This window comes from Dipteris shenzhenensis, chromosome 6 (assembly GCF_047967505.1).
Source record: "Dipteris shenzhenensis isolate YYH24624 ecotype China chromosome 6, Dip_SZ_1.0, whole genome shotgun sequence".
In the NCBI taxonomy this organism is placed as follows: Eukaryota; Viridiplantae; Streptophyta; class Polypodiopsida; order Gleicheniales; family Dipteridaceae; genus Dipteris; species Dipteris shenzhenensis.
This window is the reverse complement of record NC_141601.1, coordinates 40,738,495-40,757,399: the sequence shown is the minus strand read 5'-3', so window position 1 is coordinate 40,757,399 and position 18,905 is coordinate 40,738,495. Positions and strand designations below refer to the sequence as shown.

Genomic DNA, 18,905 nt, shown 5'->3' with positions numbered 1-18,905 from the left:
GACTATGGGACTTATCCCATATACATTTGACACTTAGAGTGTGTGTGTGCCTATCCTATGAAGGCATTGTACTTTCTCATGTGAAAGAAATCAAGCCTCAAGCCTTTCTTGATCATGTAAGTACTTTGCCTTGGTTGTACATTTCTTTCTAGCATTCTTTCATTTCCATTATGTTTGCCTAGTCTTGCTTCTCTACTTTCCTTTCCATTCCATGTCTAGCATCTTCATTCAAGACACGGAGCTGCGGCGGGTTGAGTTCTCCTATCACTCCTTTCGGGCCCGATGGGTGTAGCAGGGGGACAGGATGACGAAGCAGTTCTTTCAGACCAATGGGCCCCGATCGGCAGGCACACAACTACAGCGACTCCGGGACTCACAGGGCATCATGCACACTGACCCGCAAGAGATTCTGGACATGACCACCGGTTTTTACAGCCAGCTCTTCAGACGGAGAGGATGACCCCAGCTGGTCTTGTGGCCCGAGAGCTAGTTTGGGATCACGTTCCAACAGTAGTTTCGCAGGACTTATGCTGTAGACTTGAGGAGCCTTTCACAGATGAGGAGCTTTGGGAAGCCCTCAAGGCTCTTTCGACCCAGAAGTGCCTAGGTAAGGATGGCTTGACTTCAGCCTTCTTCTAGAACTTTTGGGAGATTATCTCCACCCCTTTCCGTTTAGCTTGCCAGGAGATTTTTAACACAGGCCTTCTCCCTCAGTCCTTGAGCAGGGGCTGGATTTCTTTGATCCCGAAAGGGGGAGATAGGTCAGACATCCAACAGTGGAGGCCGAGCACTCTGCTTGATACTACATACAAGATCCTCGCTATCACGTATAAACATTCAAAGGCCTAACTCTCTTTTCCCAATCACGGGCATAGGCACATATTTTCCTCCCAACCAACCTCGATGGTAGCAAGCTCACAGAATCTCTTATGTGAAATTTCCTGCTTGTCAAATTCCAACGAGCCCCAATTCCCTAGATGGATCTAGTATGCCACATGTCTACATTTTAGGGTATCTCCTAAATGCATCATTTACCCCTCTCTTGGGATATCATTAAAATCATTTGCCCCTTGGCACATTTAATGCATTTATATCCCTTAGCCTTGATGCTGAGAGGAGTTTGAGCGCCAGCCTATTATGTGGCACTCAAAGATCAGAGATCAGGAGGGACGTATGCTTGGACAGTGGACTCACATTGCTTGGGCACAGTGGGATAGTGGTCCAACAGGGTCCTTTGGCCGTTGGAGTAGACTACCTATGGAGACAGAGGCGAGGCTTGATGCCCTAGCGCATCTGCGAGGGGCAGGGTAGCGAATGGGCAAGATTGACATAGCCATTCCGGAGTCCTGGTGGGAAGGACTTCATGTTTGGACAGACAGCAGATGGTTGGGGCAGTTTTCCCGTATTGGTGTTCCCTTGAGGATGTTGATGCAGCGCGGCAGCACACACTCTGGCTTCTTCCGTGTAGGATTGGAGGCCTACTTCAGCCACTCACTGAGAGAGACCCCGAGATGGATGGGAGTCTTAATGGGATACACTGGTAGATGATCAGAGTGGTAGGATGTTTGGGGAAGGAGTGGCACATTGACCCTCCCAGTATCTCACAGCAAGACACCTCTAGATGGCACCTTTGGCTGTGGGAGGGTAGACCCTGAGGGAGGTACAGTGAGATCTGAGAGAGTGGTTCTGGCCCTCCAAAGGCAGCCTAGTTGAGCCGCTGGTGGATGAGGTGCCCTTCTTTTCCTACACCACACGGATTGGCAAGAGGCTTCAGATGGACTCGTTGAGGTGGACCCCCTCGAGGAAGAACATTGGGTGACTCAGAGAGTGCCCCAGGATGTACGCTCCAGGTTTTGGATGCGGTTGTGGTCCAACTTGCGGCCGAGGAAAATCTCATACTTCTTCTGGCTGGCCACCCACAGAGGCTTGCCCATCGGACTGTGGTTGGAGTAGATGTGAGTGGAGGGGCAGTGCCATTGTTGCTCCGATGGTGTCCTGGAGACTATCCCGCATTGCTTGTGGAGCTGTCGTAGGGCAACAAGGATCCGGAGGGGAGCCCTCAGGATCATGACACATATGCAGAGTCTTCATAGAGACTACACTTGGAGGATGGTGGCTTGGTTGACAGAGGGAGGACACGTGTTTCAGATTGATGAGATCTCCCCAGCCTACCGGATATAGGGTCACAGCATCCAAAGGATTGCACTCCACGAGGTAGTCCCTCGTGACAGCCTAGCTCCTTATTCTCCTAGGGTGGACAGTGTTTGGGAGGTGGTAGCCAGCATCACGGCTTGGAACATTTGGGTGGCTCGCTGCAGTCTTGTGATGGGTGAGCACCCAGTTCCATCCTCAACTACTCTAGTTGCCATCTGGCAGGATATCATTTACACTCTACGGTCCACCTGCATGGGATTCCAGGCTCTAGGGCGACTATTGAGAGGCATGCTCATTTCTGCAAGGCTTGGCCTGCAGATGTTTTCTACATCTTCACTCTATGAGGGATTCGCTGGCTATATAGTCCCCCCACTTGGCTGTTAGCCCCAGTTCCAAAGATCCCCTAGGCAGTGAGCTAGGTTTCTCTGGAACAGGCCGGTTTCTTTCTTTCAGCCTTTTTCAGTTTTTTCCATACTCAGCACCTTCGGGGCTGTTGTCTTGTATGGAATCTTTCAAGCATTAATAGAAGGTTCCTTTCTTTGAAAAAAAAGAAAGAAAAAGAAAACAAATGAAGATTTTCACAGCTAAAGGAGGCACCCTCTCAGGAAAGAAGTACCTCAACAGCACTTCCAAGAGTAACTTTCCTTTTCAGTGGAGGCAATGAAGAAGTAAGGAGAGGAAGGAAAGAGTGTAAGGCAGCCAGGGAGAAAGCAGCACTGAATTTCGACAACTCTTTCGTGGATGTCCTATTAACTCAGAAAGAGCTCAAAGAGGCATTGAACATAATGGCTAATAGCAAGACCCATGGAGAGGATGGCTTGCCTTGCTGGTTGCGCTCTATAATCCTGAACCCTGCTCTACAAAAGCTCATCCCTTGTGGAGTTCTTTGTGGAAGTCCTTTGAGGCTATTAAAAGTCACCTAGTATTTACTAGCAAAGGGCTTTCATGAACCTAGACTCTATTTGGATCTTTGTAATTTTTAAGCGAACACGCTTAATGACAGAGAGATGGATAAGGCGAGGACTCTTTTCAAGAAAGGACTTTAATGCTGGGGACAGATGTGGCACACCATGAGGTGGAAGTATTTAAAATGGAGCTTAGGCTTACAAACCAAGATGTTGACTTAGTTACGAGCAGGCTAGCACTTTCATATGTTCAATCACTGCAAGCAGCCCCTAATCTCCCAAAACTTGGTAAAATGACCGGAGTGAAGCTCTTCTCATTTACAAAGAAGGGAGCTGACTATCTAGCTGCATCACCCTGCATGTATTGCTATATGTATATATATACCTTTGTAAGACTAGATCCAATCGTACAAATTGGGAATTTTGTGTTCTAATGACCAAAAGTTTTTAACTCTTGGGGCTTCTGCACCTATACAAGATATTTCGATAAAGTTGAACAGTTGATCATTGCTTAGACAAAAATTCAAAGAATTTGCATGTCCGCTAAGGTGATTAAAAAATGTACCTTTGTAAGACTACACAAAAAATTGCTAACCTCAAAGCTATCCTCCAATAATTTTCAAGCTTGAGCTGAAGGCTTTGCAGTCATAATAAGATTAACGAGTGAGTATTGTGACGCCAAAAATTGATATTTTTAATTTGGCATTGGTATTGTTTTTCTCTATGTTTGATAAGAGTTTGAGTATCAGGTGATAGCCTAGTGGCTCTCACTTATTTCTATTTTCTAAGATATTGTATGGAATTGAGAGTCACAAAGGGAGCTCTTACTTCCCTCCTAAGCGACCTCTATGGGACTTGGATCGTTGATGAAGTCTAAGCATGGAGGTAGTACTCTCCCAAGTCGGCACCAGTAGAAGGGGTAGGTGTTTTTCATGACAGTTTGACCCCGTGTCAGTATTTTGCTCATAACTTTTTGCTTGGTGGTCCGATTTGGATGAAACTTATATCAGCGCGAAGCTCTCTTCAAGGAGCATCATCCTATGTCATCAGTTATTGTATTAGATTTCAAACAAAAAATCTATGACTCTATGTGTGTGACTGTTTCTTTTTCAGACAGTTTTTACCCCCGTCCAGTAAACTGTCTATATCTTTCCGACCGCTTCTCTATTTCTTATGAATCTTATATCAAAGCGAAGCCCATTTCAAGGCGCATCTGGATATGTGTTTGAATATTTTATATCATGTCTCTACTGAAAGTGATAGGTCTCTGTGTCTAATGACAGTTTGTAGAGCTAATTGTAAAGGTATCTATGAAGGAGGTGCAATGTTTCCCCGGAACCTATCCATCTGACCCAATTAGCCCCTTCAAACTCCTCGATATATATCAATTCATGTCATGTTGAGCCGCAAGATCTTCTTTCCACAATGTATCGCTCTTCTCTTTAGCGCAGACCGGCTTGCTGAGATTATGGCCTCTGCTGATCCTTTCCTTCTCCCTATGCTTGAGTACAACATCACTTGGGATGTTACCATCTTCATTCTCATCTAAGGGAGGATAGTATGGTGTGGTCTCTTGGTATAAAAGCTTCTTTTTAATGTCCCTTTCCCAGTGATGAATATCTCTATCACACAGTTCGAAAGCAGTAGGAAGTGAAAAGGTGCGTGAAGTTTATTACCCCCAACTTCATGTCACATCTTTTGGTGGAGATGCCGGGTACGTTTGGTATTGGATTCATCTCACCTTACTAAACGGTCTCAGGTATACTTGATTGCATGTTATGCCTAGTATAGGCATGTGTTTTCTGATGTGATAAAGAAGATGCCTCAAAGAACGCCGTCAGAAGAGATTGCAACCCGTTTAAGAGAACTAGAAGATTGTGAAGGTGGTGCTCAAGCTATTCGCACGGTCATTATGATCATATCCTTTAGGTGATGCTCAAGCTATTCGCACGGTCATTATGATCATATCCTTTATGTTTGCACTCTTGAATATGTTGGTGAATCGACAACACCGGCAGCAGGCACAATGATAGATTAGGGATTGTTTCATGCACTAGCAGCTTGGTATGAAGAAGAGTTGAGTCTTTGGGTAGTTTTTGACTAAAACAGTGGAGTGGTGATTCTCAATGCTTTCAACTTCTTTTGCTATGCAAATGATGAAGAGTACAATATCTTGAAGCTGTTATGTGCACTTCCAATTGTGAGAAGGGTGATTCTTAAATGCATATATACACAATGTTTTCATGGTGCTGGTTTGTCACTTATTTTTGAAGATTTTATTGAGGATCACATTGTGGAGGGTTTTCAACAAGTGGTTATGCATAATAAGCTGGTCTTGGTATACTAAGGCTCTGTAAGGGATCTTGTTTGGGATATTATTTGAATCTTGGGTTTCCCTTTTGTGTTTCATCATGGTGAAGATTCCAGTGTTTTGAGGGTCCCAAGGAGAAGACCCGGAGTCTTATCTTCGGGATTTTGTTCGAGGATGCTGGCTTTTTGGATGGCCCATGAAGGATCGGGTGGAGATTTTGCCCGATTTTCTTGAAGGTGTAGCCTTGAGTGGGCATGAGGCCTTGCTGGACTCTACCAAGGAGGACTGGGACTAAGTGGTGGCTACAATGAAGTAGAGATTTGGAGCAATGGAGTCGCCAAATGCTTTGATGTTGCAGTTGGACCAGTTCTATCAAGGAGAGGGTGAGATGGTCTCTGCGTTGGCAATCCGATATGAAACTTTATGGTAAAGTATGAAAGGGCAGCTTTGCGAGCTGTGGCATCTACATCATCCGTCCCTCAAAGTCTCGTAGGGATGGAGCACTTAAAGATGAGCAAATTTGTTATGGCTTTGGAGCCTCGTCTTCGCTCAAAAGTAAGGAGTAAAGATCCAACAACATACGTGGAGGCACTTTGCATTGCGACCAAGAAAGAAGCTTCTCTAAAGATCGAATCCTCTTTTGTGTCTTCAATAGCTTCAACTTCTAAGGTGAAGGTAATGGGCACTCCTCAGGTACCAAAGTCCTCAGAGTTAGATCATAATATCTCCCAATTAATAGCAGAGTTTGCTGATTTGAAATTGCATTTGGTTAATGCACGACAACCTAGAGTACCAAAGAGTGAAGATAGGCCTCGAGATAAGAGTGGGGTCACTTGCTATGAATGTAATGAAAAAGGTCACTATCGCCCCGAGTGTCCTAGATTGAGAAAGAAAGAAGAAAAACAAGTATCCTTGTTAGAAGCTTCTTCAAGGGATGAGGAAAGAGAGGTAATGATGGCTAAATGGGAGCGTGGTAAAGCAAAAGAAGAAGAAGAAAGCAAGGAAGAAGTAGATGAGGAACATCAGGAAGAGAAACGCCGTATTAAGAAAAAGAGGGCATCTAGAAGAAGAATTAGCTAGCCAGACTTTCCTTTAGGACAAGGCATTGGAAGCTATGACTTATTGTTCGACCTTAAAGAAAAGAAAGCTCATATCACGTTTGGTCAATTACTTGCTTCGTCTCCAAAACTACGGAAGGAATAGGGAAAGCTAGCAAGCACAAGAGTATCAAAGAAGAAAAAGAAAAAAAGTATCATTCATGTTGTTCAAAAGGTAGATATAGAGGTTCGTGATGATGTACATGTGGTTGATGTGATCATTGATGGTCAAGTGATTTCTAATGTTTACATTGATGGAGGTGCATCGATTAATGTCATGAGTGAGAAGACCATGATAGATGCTGATTTAAAACACTCTAGTATTGCCTCTCGTTATCGCGTCAAATTGGCTGACAACACTAGGGTAAAGACCTTGGGAGTTGTGAAGAATCTAGAAGTGGATGTATGTGGAATTTCTGTGCCGACTACTTTTCGGGTAACCTACCAAGTCAGATGCATGTGCCTATCATTTGATTTTGGAAGGCCTTGACTACGCAAGGTAAAGGCTATTCAAAAGTGGGATACTGGAGAATTGATTTTGCAGGGAAATGATAAGAAGGTGTGCTACAACATTAGAAGTCGCAAAAATGAAGTTGTCAAGGAGGAGTCTTCAACATCAAAGAGTTCGAGCTCTGACTTATTAACCGATGAAGAAGAAGAGACACGGTGTAGCTCTGAGGAGTCCAGCTCAGAGGGTGAGGTGGAAGGAGTGGCCTTTGGTCTTTGTCTTGGTGCTGATCGGGATGAGTCAGGAGGGAACAAGGTGGTGGTACAAGATCCTGTAGAGACACTTCATGTGAAGGATCTGGAGCACACTAAACAATGCCAATGCAATTAAGAGCTTCTTGGTGATTCTCTATCAGGTAGTGAGAAGCTCTAGTGCTTGAATATGCTAGATGATTTTCCATCTCTCTTTGCAACAAGCTATTCACAGGTTCGACCAGTCTCTCTTGTGGAGCAGAAGATTAAGTTGAAGCCAGAAAGCAAGCGAGTTATGCAATGCTTAAGGCAATTGGGGGTAATCTAAGCTGAGGCACTAAAGAAAGAGGTAACATGTTACACAACTACTTGAGGCGGGATTTATCTCCCGTAGTTATCACACCAAAGAAAGGAAATAAGTGGCGGCTTTGTGTGGACTTTCGTCCTTTGAATGCATGCACTAAGAGAAATCATTTTCCTTTGCCATTCCAAGATGAAATACTAGACCAAGTAGCAGGGCATGAGATGCATTCTATATATGATGGGTATTTTGAGCACTTCCAAATTTATATTTGGGACGAAGATAAAAAGAAAACATCATTTGTTACACCTTGGGGAGTCTTTTCTTACAGAGTGATGTCTTTTGGGTTGACCAATGCACCAGCTACTCAAGCCTTACTTGGGAAAGTTCATAAGGGTATTTTTGGATGATTTTTGCATTTATTCTCGGCACATAATTCACATGGAGAAGTTAAAGATGGCCTTAGCTAGGATTGATGAAGCAAAAGGGTGTCTAAATCCTACCAAGTGTCATTTGGCTCAAACAAAAGTAGTCTTGTTGGGGCATATTGTGTTTGAAGAAGACCTGCAAATGGATCCTGACAAGGTTCAAGCAATCATGGCATTGCCAAGTCCTGAGAGTGTCACTGGTATTCGTAGAATCCTAGGAAAAAGCAAGTATTATCAACGCTTTTGTGATGATTTCACAGAGATAGTGCATTCCATGAACTTGTTGACAAGAAAAGGAGTTTCTTTCCAATGGGGTGTGGAGCAATAAGAGTCTTTTCGGCAACTTAAGGAGGCCATGAGTAAGGGCCCAATATTGAAGCCCCCTGATTGGGGTCTCAAGAATTTTATGTAAATCCAAGTGTATCTTTGCATTCAGTTGGTGCTGTATTGCTACAAAAAGGAGAGGCAAGTCGAATGCAACCCATCTATTATGCCAGCCGACAGCTTGCGGAGGTGGAAACAAGGTATGAAGAAATGGAGCAGCAAGCCCTCTCTATGGTGTTTTCAGTCAGAAAGTTTCGCTCCTATTTATTACCTCGGCCATTTTTCTTCTTTACCTCTCAGTCTGTATTAGCATATCTAGTTCGCAAGCCTAATCCTGGGTGAAGATTGGCAAAATGGTTGTCAAAGCTTTAAGAGTTCTTTTTCTCTTTTGTCACTGAAAATACCACTAGGTCCACTATGGCAGATTTACTCACAGGACGGTAGGATCTAAGAGAAGAAAAGAAATATAAGGAGGACATTAATGATGAAAGGGAGACACCACCAATAGCTTTTGTCTTGTATTTTGATGGGGCTTTTAGTCTTTCACGCCAACAAGGAGCCGGGGGGATAGTCTTGATGAATTCTGAAGGTGAAGAGGTGTAGGCAAGAGGACAAGAGCTTCCAGGTATCACAACTAGCAATGCAGCTGAGTATAATGCTTTGATTCTTGGTTTGGAGGATTGTCTTCAAAGTCAAGTTAAAGAATTGGAAGTAAGAGGAGATTCTCAGCTTATTATAAAGCAAATGCAAGGACATTACAAGACAAGAAGTCCTCATTTGAAGGAGCTTAATCAAAAGGCTATGGCACTATGTAGTCAATTTGATTTTTGCAAGTTTGTTCATATAAACAGAAAAGAAAATCAAAGGGCAGATGAGTTCGCTACTCAAGCCATTATAGTACAAGACCAGGGGGTGGTTTCTTTAGTAGACACTGGATGGCCAGAACTGCAAGATGTTCAGTAATATTTGGAAGAAGGCATGTTTCCTCGAGAGTTAACTCCATAACAGAAGCAGAGATTGGTAAGGAAGGCTTGTCCCTATACTATTGTCAATGACATTCTTTATAAATTGGAAAAAGATAAGAAGCTCCGTCGGTGGTCCATCCCATGGAGACTAGGAGAATCCTAGAAATGTGTCATGAATGCTCCGGTCATTTTGCTTGAGCGAGCACAGCTAGGAGAATTCTTAATGCAAGTTACTTTTGGCGACGTCTCCATAAGGATGTATATGAATGGTGTCGAAGTTGTAAAGTATGCCAAAAGTTTGGAAGGCGACAGCTGATTCGTGGGCCCTTGAAGCCTATTCCAGCATATGAATCATTTGAGAGGGGGGGTTGGACTTTGTGGGACCACTCCCTCGCTCATCTTGGGGCAAGCATTATTTATTGATGGCCACAGATTATGTGACTCGGTGGCCAGAGGCCAAGGCCACAGTCAATAGCAAGGCAAGCACAGTTGCAAAATTTCTCTTTGATCAAATTTGTTCACGCTTTGGTTGTCCTTTGGAAATTCTCACTGATGAAGGAACCTCTTTTAGAAATGAACTAATTGAAGATGTGGTGCATAAGCTAAAGATAAATCATAGCATGTCCACGCCATACTATCCCCAATGTAATGGCTTGGCTGAGAAAACAAATGGATTGTTGTGCAATTCAATAGGAAAGCTTGTAGACACCAAGAAAAGGCATTGGGATAGGCACTTGGTAGAAGTTTTATGGGCTTATAGAACCACATACAAGCTAGCTATTGGGTTTACACCATTCCAACTAGTGTATGGAATAGAAGCCATTTTGCCCATTGAATTGGAGATACATAGTCTTCGCACTACTGTTGCAAGAATAGAAGGACAGGGCGACCTCTATGGGACTTGGATCGTTGATGAAGTCTAAGCATGGAGGTAGTATTCTCCCAAGTCGGCACCAGTAGAAGGAGTAGGTGTTTGACTCCCTGTCAGTATTTTGCTCATAACTTTTTGCTCGGTGGTCCAATTTGGACGAAACTTATATCAGTGCGAAGCTCTCTTCAAGGAGCATCATCCTATGTCTTTAGTTATTGTATTAGATTTCAAACCAAAAATCTATGACTCTCTGTGTGTGACTGTTTCTTGTTCAGACAGTTTTTACCCCCGTCCACACAACATCTGGATGAGTTTTATTTATGCTCTTGCAGACACACAACATCTGGATGAGTTTTATTTATATAGTTCCAAAGGAGCCTCCATTTATTCGGGTTACAAAGGCCCTGTATATTGTAAGAGACACATTTTAGAGAAGCACACATGAAAATATGTACAAGAAATGAGTAGTCCTCAAAAAGAAAGGGAGGCATCAGGCCTCTGCCATTGCCTCAGGGTCTTGGTGACCCTTAGAATCCAATTCCCTAACTAGATCATCTTCTTCACAAAGCGGAATACCCTTCTTGACTGCATTAACCCATGCCTTTGAGATGGGGCTATCCGAAGAGGTAGATGGTTGACCAAGAGAAGGAGCAGAAGCATCCCAATTACGCGATTGGAGAGGTCTTTGTTTGAGAGGCACTGTCTTCTTTGCAGTCTGCCAACCCTCATGAGAAGATGAATTATTTTCCACTAGCTTGCTCTTTCCTTTATCCTTGTTTTGAGCTGAAATGACTTGGCTCCCTGTATGAATTGAAGGCTTTGCTCCTTTGGCTTCTGTCTTTTCCACATAAGTCTTCTGACCTCCTTTATTAGATGGCTGAGGAATGGCAGCTGGAGGAGGCGGATGAAGGATAGAGGGACACTCAGAAGCTAGGTGCCCAAACTTGTGACAAGAGAAACAAGCTCTAGCGAAAATTCCCCATTTCAAAGTGAAATATTTCTTTCCCAAATTAACATCCTCAATCTCAACTGCAATAGGAGGAGGGGTTGGTCTATGAGTATCCCATAAGATGCAAAAGCGATTTTTATTACTTGTGGGACAAGGGGGAGAGATCACTTGTCCCAATGTCATCGCTAAGCCAGGAAGCTCCCTTCTCATGTAATCTGGGAAATCAACCACTTCAACCCCTACAGGGCAATGATGCTTGATGAGATTCTGATAGTCCTTATTAGGAGACCAAGGCATGATGTGCACCATTTGACGACCAAAAAATAAAGGGGACATTTCCAGCATCTTTTGTTTTGTCAAGGCATCCAAGAGATGAACTTCATAAAATCCTCGGGAGGCAAAATAAACTCCTTCCACATAGCATCCACCTAGGAGGGAATTCACCCATTGTCCCACATCATTAGCCGAGGGTATTTTCCTTGGGAAAAAGATGATGACTGCAGTCTGAGAGAGCTTCTTCAGAGGATGCACAAGAGAAGGCAACTTCATTTTGTAAGTGAGTTCCGGAGCAGGTAGCATCCATTCTCTTCTACTTTGTTGAAATTCCTCATTCAACATGTCAAACACATAGGAAGCATCTTCAGATGAAGGAGCTATGGGGGACAGAGTCTCCCTTGACTGTCTTTTGGGTTCTGGAGAGAGCGCTCTCTTTACATAATACTTATTTGTTTCTACCATTGAAGCTAGTCGATTCAGTAGAAAGATTCAAATATGAAATTGCAGTTAGGTAACAAGCTATGAAATAGAGGGGGATGAGGGCCAAGACAAAATAAACAGAATAGATAGAAATTTCAATCGGGGCAGATAGCAAACTGAGAAGGAATAGACAAGTGGAGCAATATCCAAGCAAGAGAGGGAGTAACCAGACAATAACTCAAACTAGATAGATTGGGTTGAAACGAGAAAAAGGGCGGCGACGCTATAGCAGCTGGGCACGGGATTTGGACAGAAGGGCACGAGACCTGGACAAGAGGGCACGGGAACTTGTTGTGACAAGAAAGCTTGCAGGAATACTGCCTTACACACAACTTACTAATCCAACGCATTGATAGAGTGGGCAAAATCTGAGAGAAAACCAATAACGAGGCGCTAAAGGTAGCTTTAGAGAGCACATAAGATGGCGAAACAGTGACGAAATCTCCCACGAGCATAGGTAAGGGCTCCGAACAGGCTGCACACAGTCCAAAAGAAAGGTGGAGCAGGTCGTCTCGCTCACACACACACAAACAAGGAGGTGCAGGAAACACACACACACAAACGGGGAGCTGCAGGAGGCTGAAACGAAGTGGAAAAGAGACTAGATGGAGCTCTAGAAAGGTGGTTGGTAGCAGCGAGCAAGATCAGGAGGATGAACGGACCGTAGGCAGCAGTAGGGGCAGGTCGGGATCACCAACAGGGCCGGCTGAGGGCTGGAATCGTCGCCATGGTCTATTATGTTGGCATTTTTGTGTGGCCAGATGCGCACCAATGCTTATGGGCATTGGCTAGTTGATCCATCGGAAGTAGTACTTGGCAAGTTTCAAGGTAAAATACCTGGTTGTCCATTTTCTACTGCCCCATTGAAGCAGAGACTCTTTCTCTAGAGATGTATTGTTGGTATTTTTCCAGTGGGAGTGAAATTGGCTCAAAGGATTGCCTCTCCTCTTTATCTAAGATGTCATCATACTCCTGAGAGTATTCAGCACTTATTGTGGTTTTGTTCATATTCCAGAGACCTTCTGGACAAGATCTCCTATTTTTTATCTCTCAGATTTCCTGCACATAGGTTCTCGAGGTTTTTCTGGATGTTTGGCAGATTATCAGCTTCTTTGTCACAGTATTCTCTTTTCTTTCATTGGACTAGATACTGGGCCTTATGGACCCTCTGGCTACAGCAAAATCATGCATTTTTTAATTCACCCCTTCAGCACCCTTATGAGTTCTTCCGGGCCTCATTGCGGCAGTCCTTATATGATGCCTTGCATGAGGAAGATTTGGATGTTTCTTGCATTCAGCTTTTCTTTTACTGTTTCTGATGGATAGGGCATTGGCTCTTTTATCGAGCACTGCCCTGTTGTAAAATGGATGTTTCATAATATAATGTTCTTGGTTTCACTAAAAAAAAAAAAAAAAAGTGTGTGTGTGTACAGGGACCACAAAGATTTCAAGGTTCTTATGTCTTAGATTCTCGAATACCAGATTTGAAAAAAATTTTGGCTTTTTGGCTGATGTCCTACTCCATTGAGACCTTATTCGCTACTCCTTCACTGGATTAGATTTTGGGCTCTATGGACCTTCTGGACTGAACATAATATGGCATACTTGCACAAACACTTCCATCAGCCCTATGAATTCTTCAGAGCTTCCTTAAGGCAATCTGTTTATGATGCCTGTAAGGAAGGAGATGTAGATAGGTCCTGCATGGAGATAGTTTATTTGTGTTTTTGATTTGGGCTCTCCCCTTTTAGGAGAGTCTCTTTGTATAATATTAATCTTCTAATACAAGTCCATGGAATTACCAAAACAAAAAAAAAAGTGTGTACAAGGACAGCAATGCTGCTTGTATTTTTTTTCTGAAGAATGGACTCTTCGTAATTCAGTTCATCAAGGCTGTCCCCTTAGTGCCTTACTGTATGCTATTGCTAGTCATCCTATGCTGCAATACATTGAACATCTAGTGGCTACAGATTCTCTCCATGGTTTGAAACTGGATGAAAATTGCAGCATTGTTGCTCCTCCAAGGAATACCGCGCCTGATCTTTCTTCTTTGATGCAAGCGCTTTCAGTTTATGGCCTAGCAGCTGGCCTTTATGTTAACTTTCAAAAGTCTAAGTTGCTCCCTTTGCATCTTAAAGACTGGCACGGTCTCTTATGGCCAGGGGAGATCGTTCCACCCACTCAGTTAGTTCGACACCTTGGTTATTCTTTCGGCTAGGGACTTACTCGTTGATAGCAAATTGATTGGGTTCTAATAAAGCTGCGAAAAAGCTTGAATAATTGGCAACCTGGCCTTTACATGTTCGCCTCCGAATAGTGCAGTCCATACTTGTGGCGTACATTTAATTTTATTTGCCTTTGATCATGTTCACCAAGGCAGATCTTGATTCCTTTATGTCTGTCATTATGGAGATCTTTTGGAGTTCCAAACATGGTAGAAAAAGTCTTAGACTGCTTTCAGTGCATCGAATTTGTTCCCCTAAGATGCATGGAGGTTTGAATATCACTAATATCCATGTACACATCCTTGCTCACAGGGGGAAAATGTTGCTGCAATTTTTGAAAGGTGATCAGCCCTGGGCTCTCATGATTCAATCTGAGTACTCCTGCTTGGCTGCCCTATGGTCTCCAACTTGCTTCTTGACTGGAAGCATATTTTGTCTCACCTGGAATGGCATGGTCAACAGTCTCTGATGGGTAATTCTTTGCACGCTGAAAGCATTTATTGATCCAAAGTTTTTCAACCTCTGGGGTAGCATTTGCGAGCTCACTTTCCATATGCTACCTTTGGAAAGTTCTTCTGGATCTTTGGGATACACCCACCCAGATAGGATTTTGACCTATTTTTTGTTTGGGTTCGCTACTGGGCACTCTTGACTCTATAGAAGGATAGAAGTCATAGAGTCTTTGGTGATCCTACTTTTTCACTTTTTCCTTTCTTCAAGCACTTTCTGCAACAATCTTTCTATGATTGCTTGCAAACTAAGTACCTAGATCATGATGTGTATCTGTCTTATACTGAGATCTTCTCGTGATGTATTTTTCCACATATAGTGATTCTGCAATATAAAGCTACAAAATTTTTACCCAAAAAAAAAAGTTTGTTGTGGTGTGTGTGTGTGGTGGTGGTCACAATCATCCTTCCTTGGTTGTCATGCTCTTGCAACCCTGCTGGAGTATCTTTCAACTGATGTGGGTCTTCGATATGCTGTTTCCGCCTCTGATGGGACCTACTGCAGTTTGTTTTGATATCTTCTATGCTAAAGAGCATTCGTTTTTAAGTGTAGACTCACTGTTTGTGGCTTTAATGATAAGGCCGGCAGATGGATCATTATTCAGTGTCTAATTCAGGATGAAATATATGAATTTGCCCCTGTTTGTGTTGCTCAATCTTCTCATCGAAGAGCAGTAATTTGGGAAGCTATGCAGCAATATCCCTGGAGACAACATGCATGTCTTTGTGGGGATCTTAATAATGCATCCTAGCAAGGGTAACACTTCTGGTAACACTCAGATGCTGACACTGGAACATCGACATTGATCCCAATTAATTTCTCAGCTTGAACTTGTAGATCTTTGGAGAGAATTAAGCCTATGCTTTCATGATATACTTTTCAGCATAATCCCCAATCTGCATATTGGGCTTAGGTTGGACCGTTGGTACATGGTAAATGTGCAACAGGATGATGCTCCTACTTGCCAAATGTGGGTGGAATGTACTTTCCCCCATTCTGATCATGCTCCATTATGGCTGAGGTTGTCTTTTCATGACATGCTATATGACAGGTTGCCAGATAAAAGACTCCTTATAGTCAATAATAGGTATTTGGAGCACTATGAATATAAGAAGATGGTTGGTAATGCCAATTCACCCCTTTGGGAACAGTGCCAGATTGATCTTGATTATACCTGGAATGTATTTGCTTCTCACATACAATCAATAATTCATGACTATGGGAAGAACTACCTACATGACCTAAGGAAAGCAAAAGTCGACTGTCAAAATTTGACAGAACTCAGCCATGTCAGGGATTTATCACAGCTTGAGCTTGCATGCTTATGCCACGCTAAGCATCTATTACAGAAAGAAAGAAAGAATGAAAGAATGAAAGTTTATTAAAGTCTTCGAAAGACCGATGGGTCTATGAGACTGTGAAAAAACCTGATACAATGAGCTGTGGTAGTGGCGGAATGGCCATAGGAAAATTGCCAAATGGGAAAGTAAAGCCAGGCAAAAGGCTATAAAGGTTGCTCCTCTAAAGAGTTTTTCAAAGTTTGCATTATAAAAGGCAGGCTCATAATATTTGTCATGTTCTGACATCTGGTGGTTGTTGGACTTCCTCACGGGCCCACCTTGCTCAAGCTTGTGTCAATCACTTTTCCCAACAATTTGGCAATGTAGAGTCTCATTCACAGCACGTTCTGTTAGCAAGACAAAGGCTATTACAGCATGTCTCCCATTATTACTTCTACCCCGGCTCTATAGCTTGAGGCACCTTTCAAGGAAACCGATCTCCTTGATGCTTTGAATCATGTGACAAATGGAAGTGCCCAGGTTGGGATGGTCTTACAATGGAGTTTTTCCTGGCATATTGGGATGCCCTAAAACATGTTTTATTGCATATGATTAATAATTCCTGGCAGAATCAGAAAATGCCAGATGCTTGGAAGAAAGGGTTGGTTAAATTGATCCCCAAAAAGCATATTTGTGAGTCATTTGTTGATTGGCAGCCTATTAAACTCATGCCAATCATTTATAAGGTGGTTGCCAAAATGGTGGTTGATAGAATAAAAGGTTTTCTGCATGATGGTCTACATCCTATCCAATATGGATTCATACCTCATAGACACATCACTAATAATATTGCCAATACCTATGCTTGGATAGAATATGCGAAGTACACTCAACAGGATGTACTCTTGCTACTACAAGTAGACATCCCCAAAGCTTTTGATACTATACAATGGGATTTTATCTCGCAAACCATGCAATCCTTGGGATTTGGAAATAGAATGCAGCATGTTATTTATTGGTTGTACAGTGATAGTAAAGTAGCTTGCATTTTATCTGGAGATATTTATGATCCGCGGACTTTATATCATTAAGTGAGATAGGGATGCCCTCTTAGGGCATTGCTTTATGCAATAGCCATTCATCCGATGCTTTGCTATATTGATCATCTTGTGGCCACTGATGTTTTGCATGAATTGGAGATACACGGAAGAAAGCCCATGATTGCTGATGATTCATTCTTCACTCCAAAGAATAGAGAGAGAGACCTTTTGCAACTCATGAGTGCGCTATCCTTGTATGGATAGCTGCTGGTTTGCAAGTAAACTTTCAAAAATCAAAGATTCTACCTTTGCATGCCAAAGACTAGCATAGCTCTCTGTAGCCTAGGAATTGTGTTGCCCAATCAGCTTGTTCATTATCTTCTTATCCCCTGGGATGGATGATCACTTGTTGCCAGCAAATGGAGTGGGTGCTTGCCAAGCTTAAAAAGAAACTGGAATATTGGAAGCTAGTCACTTGGTGTATTCATGTTCGACTTCGTATTGTACAATCGATTTTCATTGCCTACATTCAGTTCTTCTTGCCTCTGATAATGTTTGATAAGAAAGATATTACTTTTCTCATGTCCATGCTTATGGAGACTTTTTGGCACTCTAAGCATGGCCGTAAGAGTATTAGATTACTCTATATGGAGCACCTATGTCTGCCAAATATGCATGGTGGTTTGAATATTTTAAATATTCACATTCATATTTGGGCACATAAGGGGAAGATGATGCTGGAATTTCTGCAGGGAGATCAGTCTTGGGCTGCTATGATGCATCACCTACTTTCAGAGTTGACTACACATGTTTTTGGGCACTAGCATCCCATTCAATGTGATTTCATCTTGGGCAAAGTTCAATGATGCCCTTTTTCTTCTCAAATGTTTTCAGCTTGGAAGGAAATTCTCTCTCATCTCAAATGGCATGGTCGTGACTCTGTTGATGGAAATTGCTTGCGTGTTGAGAGTCTGCATTGGTCTAGGATGTTTGGCCATCCTCTTTCCTTGAGGAACCCAAACACCCTTATTTTATTTCGCCCAAAAGGATTCGTTTGGTAGGTGGCGTGCTCCATGCTGATGGTACTATATTATCCTTTCCATTGGCAGCTAGGCAATATAGTTTGGGGATGCACTATCTACCCCTTTGGCACTATCTTTCCAAGATGCTTCATTGTTTTTTACTGGTACCAAAGCTGGAGCGAGCTTAATCGTCTTACTAATTAGACTTTACACCGACAAGTAGCTGAGGTCTCCGCAGCCAGTTTGTACACGGTTTTGCAGCCTCCTCCTTGGAGTTCACATCAGGGAGATCAGCTTTGGTTTATGAATGATAATCCCAAATGGTGGCATAAAGGATTGTAGCAACTTTGGTCCTGCAAAATTCCTCTTCGTCCAAGGTTTTTCTATGGAGAGTGATGCTTGGTGTTATTCCCTTTGGCCAGCTCTTGGCACGTCCAGATATGGGGTCTATTGTGTGTCATAGGTGTCTGGCTCCAATGGAATCTTTGCTTCATCTTTTCTGACTTTGCCCTGTGACTCGCAACTTCCTACTTTTTCTTCAACAGTGTCTCCAAACCCGGTTTCCTACTGCTCCCTTTGGCAAGCTTTTTTGGCTCTTTGGCATTCATGGACGGAGGTGAGTTTGACCTTTTCTTTACTTGGTTCGATATTGGGCACTCAGGACTCTGTGAAAAGACAGAAATCACAGAGTCTTTGGAGATTCCGCCTTTTCCATGTGTCATTATTTCCAGATGTGGCTTAGGCATTCCTTTTATGATTGCCTCTCTGCTCGTCAGATAGATTACTCTGTGTACTTGTCTTATAATGAAATTTTCGGATATTGTAATGGCATGTCTCCTCTTTGGAGACTGCTTTTTGTTATACAATCATACATGGATTTCACTATTTTAAAAAATTGTGTGTTTTTTGCATTGTTCACATTGTTTTTTGATTTATATACTTACCTTGTGATACTCTCTTCTCTGTTGCTAATAATCAATCTACTCATCCAGGTTTTTTCAGATATTGGTTTGGATTTTTAAATTGAAATTCTAGCTGACTTTCTGATATTTTGATGTGAATAAATCA

The 18,905-nt window shown here is 42.7% G+C and overlaps 1 protein-coding gene across 1 annotated transcript in view; it reads left to right on the top strand.

Annotated features, from left to right (window-relative positions):
- LOC147901170 (ketose-bisphosphate aldolase class-II family protein) overlaps positions 1-18,905 on the top strand; it is a 386,949-nt gene that overhangs the window by 18,558 nt on the left and 349,486 nt on the right. The gene's annotated exons all lie outside the window — the stretch shown is intronic.